Source organism: Thamnophis sirtalis, unplaced genomic scaffold (genome assembly GCF_051295495.1).
Source record: "Thamnophis sirtalis isolate CommonGarterSnake01/CBP01778 unplaced genomic scaffold, rThaSir2_p1.2 scaffold_14, whole genome shotgun sequence".
NCBI classification, from domain to species: Eukaryota; Metazoa; Chordata; class Lepidosauria; order Squamata; family Natricidae; genus Thamnophis; species Thamnophis sirtalis.
The window spans coordinates 47,040,406-47,048,407 of NW_028261394.1; the positions used below are offsets into that span (position 1 = coordinate 47,040,406).

The 8,002-nt window shown below is 40.8% G+C and overlaps 1 long non-coding RNA gene across 1 annotated transcript; it reads right to left on the bottom strand.

Annotated features, from left to right (window-relative positions):
* Positions 1 to 1,915: 1,915 nt before the first annotated feature.
* LOC148042828 (uncharacterized) lies at positions 1,916 to 4,180 on the bottom strand. Its single transcript, XR_015698447.1, has 3 exons — positions 3,969 to 4,180; positions 2,785 to 2,949; positions 1,916 to 2,022 (listed from the first exon to the last, which is right to left on the bottom strand). It is a non-coding gene; the product is annotated as an uncharacterized LOC148042828 (long non-coding RNA).
* Positions 4,181 to 8,002: the final 3,822 nt, after the last annotated feature.

Sequence of the window (8,002 nt, forward strand, 5' to 3'; positions counted from 1 at the left end):
CCTCCCTTCTTTCTGGAATTTCCTCCCTCCCTTCTTTCTGGAACTAACTTCCTTCCATTTCTTTCCTTCCCTTCCCCTTCCTTCCTTCCTCCTTTCTACTTCCCTTCCTCCCTCTCTCCTTTCTCAGCTTCCTCCCCCCCTTTTTTCTGGAACTTCCTTCCTTCCTTCCTTCTCTTCCTTCTCACAGCAATGTGTCAGTTCACATTTACATGTCACAGAGATACCAATTTCTTAATGCCGGGCGAATATTTATCGCTGCATATTAACACCAGAGATTGTTGTTTTGGTTACTCAGCTCTGTTTTCCGTTCGCAAAGCTTCCACCCTTCAAAGCCCATTCGAAGTTTACGTTAGACAATAATCTGAACAACTACCAGTTAGCCTGCTTCGCTTCATTCATATTAAGAAACAATATACAGAGGATATAGAGCGATTAGTTCTGTTTACGCTGGAGAAAAAGGGGCTTGAATAGGCGGTAAAAGGCCCAGCGCGGCAGAAAGCATCAGCCAGCTTCTGGTAATTCACTTATGAATGAAAATTGTTTTTATTATTTTTCTTTCTTTCTTTTTTTTCTTTTTTGCAAAACTTCTAAGCTCCAGCAAATCTAGGCATGTCAAACAATTGCAGTTTCTTACTAACAGTCTGTTCAGCGGTAAATAACAAGAACAAAAAACATGGACTTTTTTCCAATGGTTTTTTTTTTTAGATCTACTCATAAAAATTCACAGGGGATATAAAGGGAAGCAGGTTCGAGCTCTCCCTAATGATGAATATTGGATGGGGACCACGAACTAATCAACAACAGAGGAGATGGAACCAAAAATCCTTCTCTGAGCCGAGTTTTCTTCTTTAAACTCCCGACATGGAAGAAGATCTGATGGTCTCCTGCAGACTTCCATCCAGGGGGCAAACAGCAATGAGGTTGGGGTTTTAATCAATGCTAAAGTCCCCTGTCCAGAGTCAGGTGCCTCAGAGCGACAGTAGGCGGAGTTGAATGTAAGAGGTGGAGCCATATATTCATTTCCTTCACTAACCCACAGCTGCCAGAAGATTGAAGGATGGATAGGACCACCACAGGACCACCCATAATATAATAGCTTTTGCCTCTTGCTGATTCTCAAAAATCTCCCATTGGAAGCTAATTGGAAGCACAAAAATAGGGATTTGGCACATATATGCCATTTCAAAAGCTTCAGTCGAAAAGTACTTAAAAATATGATTTTTTTTAAAAAAAAGGAACCATGTATGAAAAAGCTTCTTTAGTTCATCATTCAATGGTCAAAAGGACAAACAGACATGCACAAATTTTTGCATTTATTCAATCTCCAGTCTTCTTCGAGCTGTCAAAAACTGGAAACGATCAAGAACCAGCAACATTTCAAGACTTTTGACTCCTTACAGTTCCTCCATGCCAGGTTCCTGCTTCATTTCAGTTGGGTTGGGCAGAAGATAACAGAAGGGACCTTGGAGGTCTTCTAGTCCATCCCCCCCCTGCTCAAGCAGAAGACCTGATTCCATCTCAGACAAATATCTGTCCCATCTCGGAAGGAGAGAAGGGAAAGGAGAGGAGGAAGGAAGGAAGGAGAGAAGAAAGAGAAGAAAGGGGGGTAGGAAGGATGGAGGGAAGGAGGGAAGCAAGGAGGGAAGGAAGGAGAGAAGGAGAGAAGAAAGGAGGGAAGGAAGGAGAGAAGGAGAGAAGAAAGGAGGGAAGGAAGGAGGGAAGGAAGGAGGGAAGGAAGGAGGGAATGTAGGAGAGAAGGAAGGGGGGAAGGAAGGAGGAAAGGAAGGGGGAAAGGAAGGAGAGAAGGAGAAAAGGAAGGAGGGAAGGAAGGAAGGAGGGAAGGAAGGAGAGAAGGAGAGAAGGAGGGAAGGGCAAGGAGGGAGGGAAGGAAGGAGGGAAGGAAGGGGAGTAGGAGAGAAACGAGGGAAGGAAAGAGGGAGGGAGGGAAGAAGAAGTAGGACCGTTGTAAGATAAGATGGATCTATGGGATGTTAAAAAAGCAATCTTCAAGTATATTGTCAACTGTAGGGAAAAATTGTTATAAATACATATTATTAATAACAGTTATGAGATCATATAATTGTGAATGTATATATGAAATTGATAAAATAAAAAAATAAATATATTGTAAAATATATATATATATCTGTCCCATCTCTGTTTGGAAAGCTCCAGTCACGGAGCCCCTACAAGGGCTGGAGACAAGTCCTTCCACTGATTAATTGTTTTAATTGTCAACAACTTTCTGCTTAGTCCTAGGCTGGCTCTCTCCTTGATTAGTTCCCACCCGTTGCTTCTTGTCCTGCCCTCTGGTGCTTTGGAAAATAGCTTGACTCCCTCTTCTTTGTGGAAACCCCTGAGATATTGAAACACTGGTATCATATCAAGATATTCCTACTGGATTGTATCCCCCCCCCCCCCCGTTGCTCTGCTTCTCCAAGGTGGTGCTCTTAAACCAGCAGCTGAGAACCATCGGCTTGGTGCCTCCTTGTAGCAAGGAAGCACATTCCAGGTGGTCTCTGTCAGACCCCCCTGATTTATGCCCCTTCCCTCTCTCTTGCACTGCTTTTATTTAGTTAGCGAGAGTTTAGCAGTCCAAAGGTCACGGACCCCTCCAGTCACCAGTGTTTTTGCTGCTGAAAAGGAACAATGTCTTTATAAGGAGAAAGAGGAAACTTGAGGGAGAGCTGGGAGAAGTTGAAGGCACGTAGAGGCAGGCCACTAATGCTTGTCTCCACAAAGTGGGGGTTTGGGGGTTCAGAAAACCGTTGGCCCTCTGCCCACCCTTATCTCTTGGGAACCGTAAGCTGTTGTCTTCTGTGGTTGTGTCTGTTTTTATGGCCATCCTTCAGTCCGTCCCAAGAGCCACTTCAACCGGGCATTGTCTATCTCAAGGAGCTTTCTGACATCTTCTGCCTTGATCTTCAGATCTCATGATGTATGTGTTAACTAATAGAATGGAAAATAAAACGAGGAAGAGGGAAGCTGAGATGGTTACGTAAATACAGAACTGGGTTTGCTTGAATGCCACCCCAGATTGAAGAGGAAAATATGTAATCACAACAATGGAAAGAGGGAAGGAAGAGAGGAAGGAAAGGCAGGAAGAGGAGAGGAAGAAAGGGGGAAGGATAGAGGGACATGGAGGGGAAGTAAGAGTAGGAGAGAAGGCAGGAAGGGGAAATAGAGGGGACCAGCGGGAGAAAGGAAGGGGAAGAAGAAAAAGGGAAAGGAGAGGAGGAAAGAAGAAAGGAAAGAAGAAGGGAGGGAAGGAGAAAAGGAGAGGGAAGGAAAAGTAGGATTGTAGTAAAACAAGATGGATGAATGGGATGGCAAGTAAAGTAATCCCGATTACATATTTAAATCTTTAGATGGAGAAATGAATTGTTATAAAAGTTAAACGATATGCACACAATATTAATAATAACTACGAGAATGTATATTTGTGAATATATGTATGAAGAATAAAAAATAAACTTTTTTCACAAAAAAAGAAGAAGAAATGAATTGTTATCAGTGTCTGGGATGCAGGCAAATTGGCCGTTTGTGCAAGATAACAGGTATATATGGAAAACAACGGGGCCTTCTAAAACGGACAAGATCAACAAAAAAGAAATAAAATCCAAAAAGAGAGAGTTTATGTTGGAAGCCTACAACTTACATCTGACTTGCATCTGTAGGAAAGCTAATAATATTCTCTGCCAATGCTCAGAAGAGAGGAAGAAAGAAGACATTCGAAGCAATTTGACTCAAATATCCTTGTGTTATTTAGGTTAAGTTAATCTCTTTCCATCTGATTTCCTCTCCCGAACCTTTATTTCATTCTGTTCCATATTATACTTTGTTTTTCTTCACTTGAAACATTGGATATTGTGTTCAGGTAATACTTCAAATGGTTCTGCAATTAGTTTGGCTAACATTTGACAAATGTTATACCACAAAATAAGCCCCCCACACCCCCGAATCCTTACCTTTGGGCTTCCATCTCTTCTTGCAGAGACCACTGGCGTCCGGCGATGATGCCGTTGGTGTTTTTCTTTCCTTGTAGGATTAAATTAGAGGCTCCCCCAAGGTGGCTGTGAAGCCAAAGCTTTCTTTGGGTGACCTCAATAGAATTATTTGTGGCTCAAATGACAGGCCAATGGGGCAATTACGTCTATTTAGCAAGAAGAGGGGAAAGGTCAAATCGTCCAGCAAAACCAGCTCTGATGCCTACCTGGCTCACCAAGATTTTCAGATTTGCAAAAAAAAGAAAAAGAAAGAAAAGGAAAAGGAAAAAAAAATATAGAACTTGGGATCAGAGAATTGTCCCATTTTTTTTTCCAAGAGGCAACTGGACCTTCTCGTTTTCCTTGGAAGACATTTCTCTTCTCATTCAAGAAGCTTCTTCAGCTCTTTTTACTAGGTATATGTACTGACTTTACAGTGGTAGAGACTAACTTGATTCTGCACCTAATAACTGCAGCAAGACTGTTGGTGGCGCAATACTGGAAGAAGGAAGACTTGCCTACAACTCAAGAATGGACATTGAAAGTCACAAACTTAGCCGAGATGGCTAAAATATCGGCATATCTTAAAGATCACTCAAATGAGAGATATAAACGAGACTGGGAAAAAATGGATTGACTATATACAAAATAAATACGGGACCAAGAAATTCCAGTTAGCCTATGCTTAAGATCAGAAATGATTTAAATTGTTAAAAGTTAGCTCAGTAAGAAGAAGCTAAGGTCAATGTAGAGATGTCATTAATTTCTTTATTTCTTTTTTCTCAATAGATTTTAGACTGTGTTAGTTAAAAATCCATACCGTGTACGGGTTCTGGGAAGTCGGGGGGGGGGAGGAGGAGGGGGTTGGGGGGGGGAGGGAGGGAGGGGCATACAAAAAAATTGTACTTCAATGTTTTAATGATTGACATGCTTTCCAAAGGCGAGGTATATCATAAGATGGGCGTTACATACATCTTTTAACTGTTTTGAAATATTATATTGACATACGCTTATTGCAAAAAGAAAAAAAGGCCCTTTTTAGGATGGCTGTCCTGGATATTCCAACGACATGGGTTTAGGAAAAGGAAATTAGAATTGTTTTGCCAATGTTCCCAAATTCAGGAAAGTTGGAACAGGAGTCATAACACCGAAGGTGAAGGAAAAGCACCGCCAATAACAATTGGTTCCACCACAAAACCGCGCTCGATGAAACTGCGTAGCTGACGTCATCAACAGGGCGACAACAGTGTGGAGACAGAAGCACGCTGTAAACGCTAAACCTAAAATTAACCCCTAAACCTAACCCTCCTAAACCTAATCCTAAACCTAACCCTTAACCTAACCCTAAACCTAACCCTAACCCTAAGCCTTAACCTAACCCTAACCCTAACCCTAACCCTTAACCTAACCCTAAACCTAACCCTAAACTAACCCTAAACCTAACCCTTACCTTAAGTTGAATCGGCTTGCTTTCAAAGCGCTATTTAAAGCACCCTTCTTTCTCCGCGCTGGCTGTTGTCGCCCTGTTGATGACGTCAGCGATGCGGTTTAATCGGGCGCGGCTTAGTCGAGCACGGTTTTGACGGGTCACGATAACATCTGGGAGATGGTTTTACAATAACCTGACAGAGCCTGATCAAAAGATCTCCTCTAGGGCAACTAAAGAGGTCTCTATTACCTTCCAACAGTTGGACACGATCCAAAACTTTGCTGTGAGTTCTATCCAGAGCCGTTTTGCATGCGTCTCCTGGCCGCGCTAAACTGCACGGATGGGTTTGGATCAGACAACGGAGATTAAGAGATAAATCTATTACACAGAGTTCCGCCTTTTCTCAGCCTTCGGTAACTGAAACCAATTAATAGCGGCTCTCGGCCTCAATGCTCCGCTAAGATTCACGTCAGTTTTCTTCATCGTCTAAGCTGGAATCTCCATCAGCAATCTGTTCAATGGAATCTGCCAGCAAAAGAGCCACCAGAGCTTAATCAGATTGATATCCCCAGATTCAGCGAGTGGAGGTATTATATATATATATAAAAAAGAAAGAAAAGAAATTTAGGAGTGTTTTCAGAGCAAAGATTCAAACCCCAGATCAGGGGGAACGGCGATAAGGAGAAGGACGATAGAGAGACCAATACCAGATGCTGGGAAGTTGCTCTTAAATCAAATTTAAAGAGATGGCCTGATGTCTGGGGTGGTAGCTTTGCTCTGTGAAATATTTATATATTAGATTTTTACAACCCCTGGTTGTAAACTGCTTCCATCATCTGTCAATCGGCTCGTCACAAGAGTCCATCACGACAGAAACCCAATATTTTTAAAAATTTGTGCTGATAAATAAATAAAGGGAGACTAGTAAGCTATTTAGCTCTCATCAGCTAGCCATACCCTTACTGGGATAGATAGATAGATAGATAGATAGATAGATAGATAGATAGATAGATAGATAGATAGATAGATAGATAGATAGATAGATATAGATAGATATAGATAGATATAGATAGATATAGATATAGATATAGATATAGATATAGATATAGATATAGATATAGATATAGATATAGATATAGATATAGATATAGATATAGATATAGATATAGATATAGATATAGATATAGATATAGATATAGATAGATATATAGATATATAGATATATAGATATATAGATATATAGATATATAGATATATAGATATATAGATATATAGATATATAGATATATAGATATATAGATATATAGATATATAGATATATAGATATATAGATATAAAATAGCTGATAAGGAGGAGACCTGTGGCTTGATGGCTAAGACGTTTGCCTAAGATGCAATACAGCACAGGTTCGAATCCCAGTAAGGGTATGGCTAGCTGATGAGAGCTAAATAGCTTGAAATAGATCTATACTAGTCTCCCTTTATTTATTTATCAGCACAAATAAATATATATATATATATATATATATATATATATATATATATATATATATATATATATATATATATATATATATATATATATACATATATATATATATATATACATACATACATACATACATACATACATACATACATACATACATACATATATATATATATATATAATTTTCTTCATCCTCCTTTCTTTGCCCTGTGAAATATATATATATATATATAATTTTCTTCATCCTCCTTTCCCCTGTGCAGAAACTTGATGAAGGTGGGGAAATCCGTTCTGGATGAAACAGCGATCAATACATTATGTGACAGCTTGAATCGGGATCTTTCAAAGAAGTTTGCAATGTTCTTCATCTAGCATATTTGAAGTACAGTCACCTAAGATTTAAAACAACAACAACAACTGGAAAATATAAGAGCTGTGGTGGCGCTGTGGAGGAGGAGAGAAGGACTAGGAGAAGGAGAAAGGAGGAGCGGAGAGGAGAAGAAGAGAAGGACTAGGAGAAGGAGACGGGAGGAGACAGGAGGGAAGGAAATAGGAGAAGAGAGGTGGAGAGAAGGAGAGGAGAGGAGAAGGGAGGAGAAGAGAAGAGAAGGACTAGGAGAAGGAGAAAGGAGGAGTGGAGAGGAGTGGAGAGGAGAAGAAGAGAAGGACTAGGAGAAGGAGACGGGAGGAGACAGGAGGGAAGGAAATAGGAGAAGAGAGGTGGAGAGAAGGAGAGGAGAGGAGAAGGGAGGAGAAGAGAAGAGAAGAGAAGGACTAGGAGAAGGAGAAAGATAAGGAGAAGGGAGGAGACAGGAGGGAAGGAAATAGGAGAGGAGAGGCAAAAAGGAGGAGGGAAGAGGAGAAGAGAAGAGAAGGGAAGGACTAGGAGAAGGAGAAAGAGAAGGAGAAGACAGGAGGGAAGGAAAGAGGAGAGGAGAAGTGAAGAGAAGGGGAGGAGAGGAGGAGAGGAGAAGAGAAGAGAAGAGGGGAGGCAACAGTAATTCTTTCGCCCTTAGCAGCCTTCTCTTGCTTAGATGCAAAACTTGTGACTTCAAACTCTTGGATGGCTTGGTGTGGAGACCACAGATCTAAATTTAAA